This window comes from Bubalus bubalis, chromosome 15 (genome assembly GCF_019923935.1).
Source record: "Bubalus bubalis isolate 160015118507 breed Murrah chromosome 15, NDDB_SH_1, whole genome shotgun sequence".
NCBI lineage: Eukaryota > Metazoa > Chordata > Mammalia > Artiodactyla > Bovidae > Bubalus > Bubalus bubalis.
The window spans coordinates 13,647,547-13,655,066 of record NC_059171.1 but is presented as its reverse complement, the minus strand read 5'-3'; positions in this window follow the sequence as shown (position 1 = coordinate 13,655,066).

The following is a 7,520-nucleotide window of genomic DNA, read 5'->3' as shown; positions in this document are numbered from 1 at the left end:
ATAATACCTACCCATTTCTTTGTTCCTTGAAAATCTGAAGAAAGTATAATCCAAATTCAAAAATCAAAACTTAAGCCTTCTGTCATTTAGCCCCTAACCTTTTTGGCACTAACGGATTGACTTTGTGGAAGACAATTTTTTCATGGAACAGAAAGGGAGAAATGGTTTCATGATGATTCAAGTGTATTACATTTATTTTACATTTTTTTCTATTATTATTACATCATTTCCACCTCAGATAATCTAGCATTAGATCTTGGAGGTTGATGACCCCTTATTTTAGGCATCATCTACTTTCTAAACTTTTTAGCAAGTAGAGAGTCTTCCTAGAGCCTTTTGCTCTAAATAGTTTGTCTTCACAAAAGAAGAAATGTATGGACTTCCAGTTCAAGATGGTGGAGGAGAAGGACATGTGCTCATCTCCTTCTGTGAGAGCACCAAAACGGCAACTAGCTGTTGAACGACCATTGACAGAGGACATCGGAAGCCACCAAAAAAAAAAAAGAATAATGCCCTTTGTCCAAAGACAAAGAAAAAACTGCAACAAGATGGTAGGATGGGCACAAATACAATAAAATCAAATCCCATACATGCCAAGAGGGAGACCCACAAGCTGAAGAACAATAATACCCAAGAAGTTCTGTTCTTGGGTTATGAAAGTTCTGAGCTTCACGTCAGGCTTACCAGCCTGAGGATCTGGCAAAGGAACTGGGAATCTGCAGGAATCTGACTTTGAAGGCCAGCAGGATTTGATTACAGAACTTCCGCAGGACTAGGGGAAATAGAGACTCCACACCCGGAGGGCACAAACAAAATCTTGCACACACCAAAATTTAGCAGAAAGGAGTAGTGACCCCACAGGACACTGAACCAGATCTAGATGTTAGTGTTTGAGGATGTGGAGGTGTGGATCAGCAGAGGTTTGATGTGGGGATGGGAACTGGCAGCAGCAGTCCTGGAAGTACCCCATGGGGTATATCCTCTTGGAGGTCACCATTAACCCTATCTTAGAGCCTACAGACCCCAAGGCTTGGTCACCTCAGGCCAAACAAACAATGGGGAGGAAGTGCAACTCCACCCATCAGCAGATAATTGGATTAAAGTTTAACTGTCCACTAGAGCAAGACCCAATTTTTCCCACAGCCAGTGCCTCCCATCTGGAAGCTTACACAAGTCTCTTAGCCTCATCCACCAGAGGGCAGACAGAAAAAGAACCACAATCCTGCAGCATCTATAATGAAAATTACATAACAGAAAGTTAATCAGAATGAAAAAGCAGAGGGTTATGTCCCAGGTGAAGGGACAACATAAAACCCCAGAAAAACAACTAAATGAAGTGGAGATAGACAACTTAAGTGATAGTGAAGATGGTCCAGGAACATATCAGAACAATCAGAAACATAATTAAGAAGATGCAAGAAGTTTTACAAAAGACCTAGAAGAACTAAAGAACAAACTGAGATGAACACAACACTAGAAGAAGTCAATAGCAGAACAACTGAGGCAGAAGAATGGATAAGGGACCTGGAGGACAGAATGGTGGAAATCACTGCTGCAAAACAGAATATAGGAAAAAGAATGAAAAAAAAAAAAGTGAAGACAGCCTAAGAGACCTCTGGGACAACAGTAAACACACTATCATTTGTGTTACAGGGATGCCAGAGGAGAAGAGAAAGAACCTGAGAAAAATATTTTAAGGGATAACAGCTGAAAATTTCCCTAACATGGGAAAGGAAATCATCAACCAAGTGCAGGAGGTGAGGAGAGTCCCAGGAAGGATAAACCCAAGGAGGAACACACCGAAACACACAGCAATCAAATGATCAAATATTAAAAGCAAGAGGGGAAAAATGACAAATAACATACAGGGGAACTCCCATAAGGTTATGAGTCGATTTCTGAAGAGCAACTCTACAAGCCAGAAGGGAAAGACATGATATACTTAAAGTGATGAAAGGGAAGAACCTACAACCAAGAATATTCTACCCAGCAAGACTTTTGTTCAGATTTGATGAAGAAATCAAAAGTTTTCCAGAAGAGCAAAAGTTAAATGAATTCAGCACCACAAAACCAGCTTTACAACAAAGGCTAAAGGAACTTCTCTAGGTAGGAAACACAAAAGAAGAAAAAGACCTACATAAAATAAACCAAAAACAATTAAGAAAATGGCAATAGGATCATACATCTCAATGATTAGCTTAAATGTAAATAGATTAAATGCACCAACCAAAAGACATACTGGCTGGGCAGATGAAGCCATGTGCATGCAGGCACCTCCACTTGCTACATTACTCTCCTTAATGTATGTAATTATTTTATATTGTTAGGGTAATCAAGCTTTCATTATGGCTTGCAACTGTAATTATCTTTTTTTCTTGTCTGGCCATTGATTGTGAAAGCAGATAAACATCTTTTACTGTTGTGATTATGTAACTATTATTCACTTAATACCATTGTATCATGATTGATCAACAGAAAATAATAGCATTCTATATCACTAAAACTACCATTTAATAGAAAAACCCTTAACCACTTCTAAAAATCCAGATGCATATCAAAATTATCTTGGAATTTTTTTAAAAATACAAATGCCCAGGTATTGCTTTTTCTCTCCAAAGTTCCAGATGTGTTTCTAATGAGCAGCCATGTTTAAAAACATCTGGACTATATGATTTTTTAACTTTTTATCTAGTTTGTTTCACTTTTTCTATTTCACATTTAGTGCTCTTATTTCATTTACTTTATATTTTCCAGTTTCTTTGTCTCTCTTTTGTTGTCATTCTTTCTCACAGCTTTATTAAGTGGAGTAGAAAAGCTTTTGTATGCATACTCTGTCTCTATATATACTATATATGTATATTATATATACTATAAACATATACATTTTTTTAATTTATGAATTTTTGCCTAATTAATTAATGATATTTTGATTCAACTCATTTGATTTAGTATAACTAGAATGCTAGATTTCTAACTTATATTCACTCAAAACTTTGATATAGTTCCATGTATTTTGGCATCTAGTATTACTGCTAAAAATCCAGAAAATTTATTATCTTTGTTGTTGTTCAGAGGCTCAGTCATATCCAACTCTGTGACCATATGGATTGCAGCACACCAGTCTTCCCTGTCCTTCACCATCTCCCAGAGTTTATTCAAACTCATGTTCATTGAGTCAGTGATGCCACCCAACCATCTCATCCTCTGCCATCACCTTCTCCTCCTGCCTTCTATCTTTCCCAGCATCAGGGTCTTTTCCAATGAGTCAGCTCTTCACATCAGGTGGCCTAAGTATTGGAGCTTCAGCTTCAGCATCAGTCCTTCCAATGAATATTCAAGGTTGATTTCCTTTAGCATTGACTGGTTTGATCTCCTTGCAGTCCAAGGGACTCTTAAGAGTGTTCTCCAACACCACAGTTCAGAAGCATCAATTCTTCAGCCCTCAGCCTTCTTCATGGTCCAGCTCTCACATCTATACATGATTACTGGAAAAATCATAGCTTTGAATAGATGGACCTTTGTCGGCAAAGTAATGTCTCTGCTTTTTAATATGCTGTCTAGGTTTGTCATATCTTTTCTTCCAAGGAGCAAGCTTCTTTTAATTTCATTTAAAATTTTTGAATGAGGCTTGAAACTTCTAATCCAATGTTGAGAATCTAAACAAATACCATGCTATGAAAAAAACAGGAAATTAATATGTGATAAAGTATTATTAGCTAAAGGACAAATTTTGTTCAAATTTCACAAAATTTTATGCTAGTTTGCATTATTTGTTTTCATATCTTATTCCAGACTCCACATTGTGTTTAATTGTGTTGAGCAGCTTCTGTTAAATGCAACTAATTCTGGTAAATTCTTTTTTCATTTTTATTTTATTACAAACATTTTCTCATTTTTTTTGTTATGACTTCTGAGATACACCCATCATTTCAAAATAGACATTTAATTTCCAAAATGCATGAGATTTTAAAAAGTATCATTGATATTTTTCATTTGCATATTAATTTCTTATTTAAAGGCTTTCTTTTCTGCAATCACCCTCTGTGTCTTTTCGGTCTTCTAACTTTGTTGAGGATTTCAATGGCTAAATCAAAGATCTCTCTTGGTAAATGTCATATAGCATTTGAAAATATGTGGGTTAATTTCAAATATCTTTTGACATTAATTTCTAACATAATTCCACAGTGATAAGAGAACAGACTCTATATGATTTCAATAGCTTTAGACCATTAAATTTTTGCATCTTGGTTTATGTACCAGTGTTTCCTAGTTTATAGTCTATGGGACCTTGAGTAGAATTTGTATCCTACTTGTGAAAATTGTGGAAGTATTAATTATGTTGAATTTGTCCAGAGTGCTTTTCAGGTCTACTCTATCCTCTACTTCTCTGTATATTCATTCTATTAATTTTGAGAGTTTGATTTTGAAACTCCAAGTAAAAATCTTCATTTATCTACTTAAAAAATAGTTGTAATATATAGTGGAACTATATGTAACCTTGTTCTATATTTTCCAAGTCTCCTGTAATTGTGTTATTATACTTTTGTAATTTAAAAAATAAAAAAGAAAGAGATTTAAAAAAAAAAAAGGAGAGATGTGTGAATGACAATAAGGCTTCAGAAAACAGGATTTGGGTTATGTTTTTAATTGCTAATTATCTTTTTCACACTTTTGTTATAAATGGGGCTCAAGAGTAGTAATAAATGGAGACACAGGTTTCAGAAGAATCATAATAATTAAGATAAATTAATATTCACATTATTAAAATTCTCACAACTCTTTGTTGTTTCATCAAAAGCAGTGTAAGTCATCATATCATTACTAACAGGATCTCTTCCTTTCTTTTAAAATTGATTTTTATTTTTTTAATTTATTTTAATTGGAGGATAATTGCTTTACAATATTGTATTGGTTTCTGCTGTATAACCATGTGAATCCCCTGCCTTTTGAGCTTCCCTACCACCTCCCATCCTACCCTTCCAGGTCATCACAGAGTGCCAGACTGGACTCCCCAAGTTATATAGCAGCTTCCATTAGCTAGCTATTTTACACATGATAATGTATATATGTCAATGATCCTTTCTCATTTTGTCCTACGCTCTCCTTCCCCCACTGCATCCACAAGTCCTTTCTCTATGCGTCTCCATTCTTTCCCTGCAAATAGGTTCATCTCTACTATTTTTGTTGATTCATATATATGTATTAATATGCAATATTTGTTTTTCTCTTTCTGACTTCACTCTGAATAACAGGTCCTAGGTTTATCCACCTCACTACAACTGACTCAAACTTGTTCTATTTCATGGCTAAGTAATATTCCATTGTATATATGTATCACATTTTCTTTATCTATTCATCTGTTGATGGACATCTAGGTTTCTTCCATATCCTGGCTGTTGTAAATAGTACAGCAGCGAACATCACGGTATATGTATCGTTTTGAATTGTGGCTTTCTCAGGGTATATGCCCAGAAATGGGATTGCTGGATCATATGGTAGTTTCATTCCTAGTTTCTTAAGGAATCTCCATACTGTTCTCCAAGTGACTGTGTCAATTTACATTCCCAAATACAGTGCAGTAAGGTTCCCTTTTCTGCACACCCTCTTCAGCACTTATTGTTTGCAATTTTTTTTTTTTTAATGATGGCCATTCTGATTGGTGTGAGGTGATACATCATCGTAGATTTGATTTGCATCTCTCTAATAATGAGCAGTGTTGAGCATCTTTTCATATGTGTATTGGCCATGTGTTTATATCTTCTTTGGAGAAGGAAATGGCACCCCACTCCAGTACTCTTGCCTGGAGAATGCCATGGATGGAGGAGCCTGGTGGGCTACAGTCCACGGGGTCGCAAAGAGTCGGACACGACTGAGCGATTTCATTTTCACTTTATATCTTCTTTGGAGAAATGTCTGTTTAGATCTTCTTCCATTTTTTTTTTTATTAGCTTGCTTGTTTTTCTGATATTGACCTATATGAGTTTCTTATATACTTTGGAGATTAATCTTTCGTCAGATTCTTCATTTGCAATTATTTTCTCCCATTCTGAGGATTGTGTTTTCACCTTGTTTATAGTTTTCTTTGCTGTGCAAAAGATTTTTAAGTTTAATTAGGTCTCATTTGTTTATTTTTAGTTTTATTTCCAATTCTAAAGGAGGTGAGTCAAAGAGGATCTTGCTGTTATTAATGTCAAAGAGTATACTAAGTATGCTTTCCTCTAAGAGTTTTATAGTTTCTGGTCTTACATTTAAGCCTTTAATCCATTTTGAGCTTATTTTTGTGTATGGTGTTAGAAGGAGTTCTAATTTCATTCTTCTACATGTAGTTGTCCAGTTTTCCCAGTTGCACTTATTGAAGAGAATGTCTTTTCTCCATGGTGTATTCTTATCTCCTTTGTCAAAGATAAGGTGCCCATAGGTGTGTGGGTTTATCTCTGGGCCTTCTATCTTGTTCCATTGGTCTATATTTCTGTTTTTTGTGCCAGTACCATACTATCTTGATGACTGAAGCTTTGTAGTGTATATTGAAGTCAGGAAGGTTGATTCCTCCAGCTCTGTTTTTATTTCTCAAAATTGCTTTGGCTATTTGGAATCTTTTGTTTCCACCATACAAATTGTAAATTTTTTTTTTGTTCTAATTCTGTGAAAAATAGATTTCTTCCTTTCTTAATTAATTAATCTATTGATTAATTATTGCAAGAAGATGTCTCATACAAAGTTAAAAATATAGATCACTAAGAGTAATAAAACACAAGACATTTACACGAACAGTATGCATTGTGTGCAATTAAAGAATTTTTTATGAAGATTGAATCAATTGAGAAGGAAATGGCAACCTACTCCAGTATTCTTGCCTGGAGAATTCCATGGACAGAAGAGCCTGGTGGGCTACAGTCCATGGGGTTGCAAAGGGTCAGACACGACTGAGCGACTAATACTAAACTACTACTAGGTCAATGCATGTTATATGTGCATTTAAAAATACATGTGCCTTTTAAGTTCAAAATCAGCATATCACGCCTGCTGTATTATAATCTTTTTTTTATTCACCAGTCTCTACCTTTTCATACCAGCAAATGCTTACTTTATCTAATTCCTAATGTAGTTTTGAGTTTATCTAATTGTGCCCAAAAATCCTTTAAAGGTCAGTGTTTCAGACCAGGTTTAATCCAGGACCACTTGTTGCATCTGGTTGTTCTGTCTGTTACCTCTCTTCTTATCTAGCACATTGCCCCATCCAAGTAGGTTTTATTACACTGACTTATAGAACAGATTTTTCTGCAGCTAAAGGCTTAAAGGATTCAAGTTAAACATTTTTGGCTTGAACACACCATAGGTGAGGTATTGCATCATAACAGAAACACACTATCTGATTGCTTCATAAGGATATTGAACTTTTTTGTTTTAAGTGGAGAAGGTTTGTGAATAATAAAATGGTTTTACACTGGAAAAAAGATAACATTAACCTGAAAAAGAATTTTAAATATCTGAGAATTAAAGTTTGTGCTTAAGACAGAAAA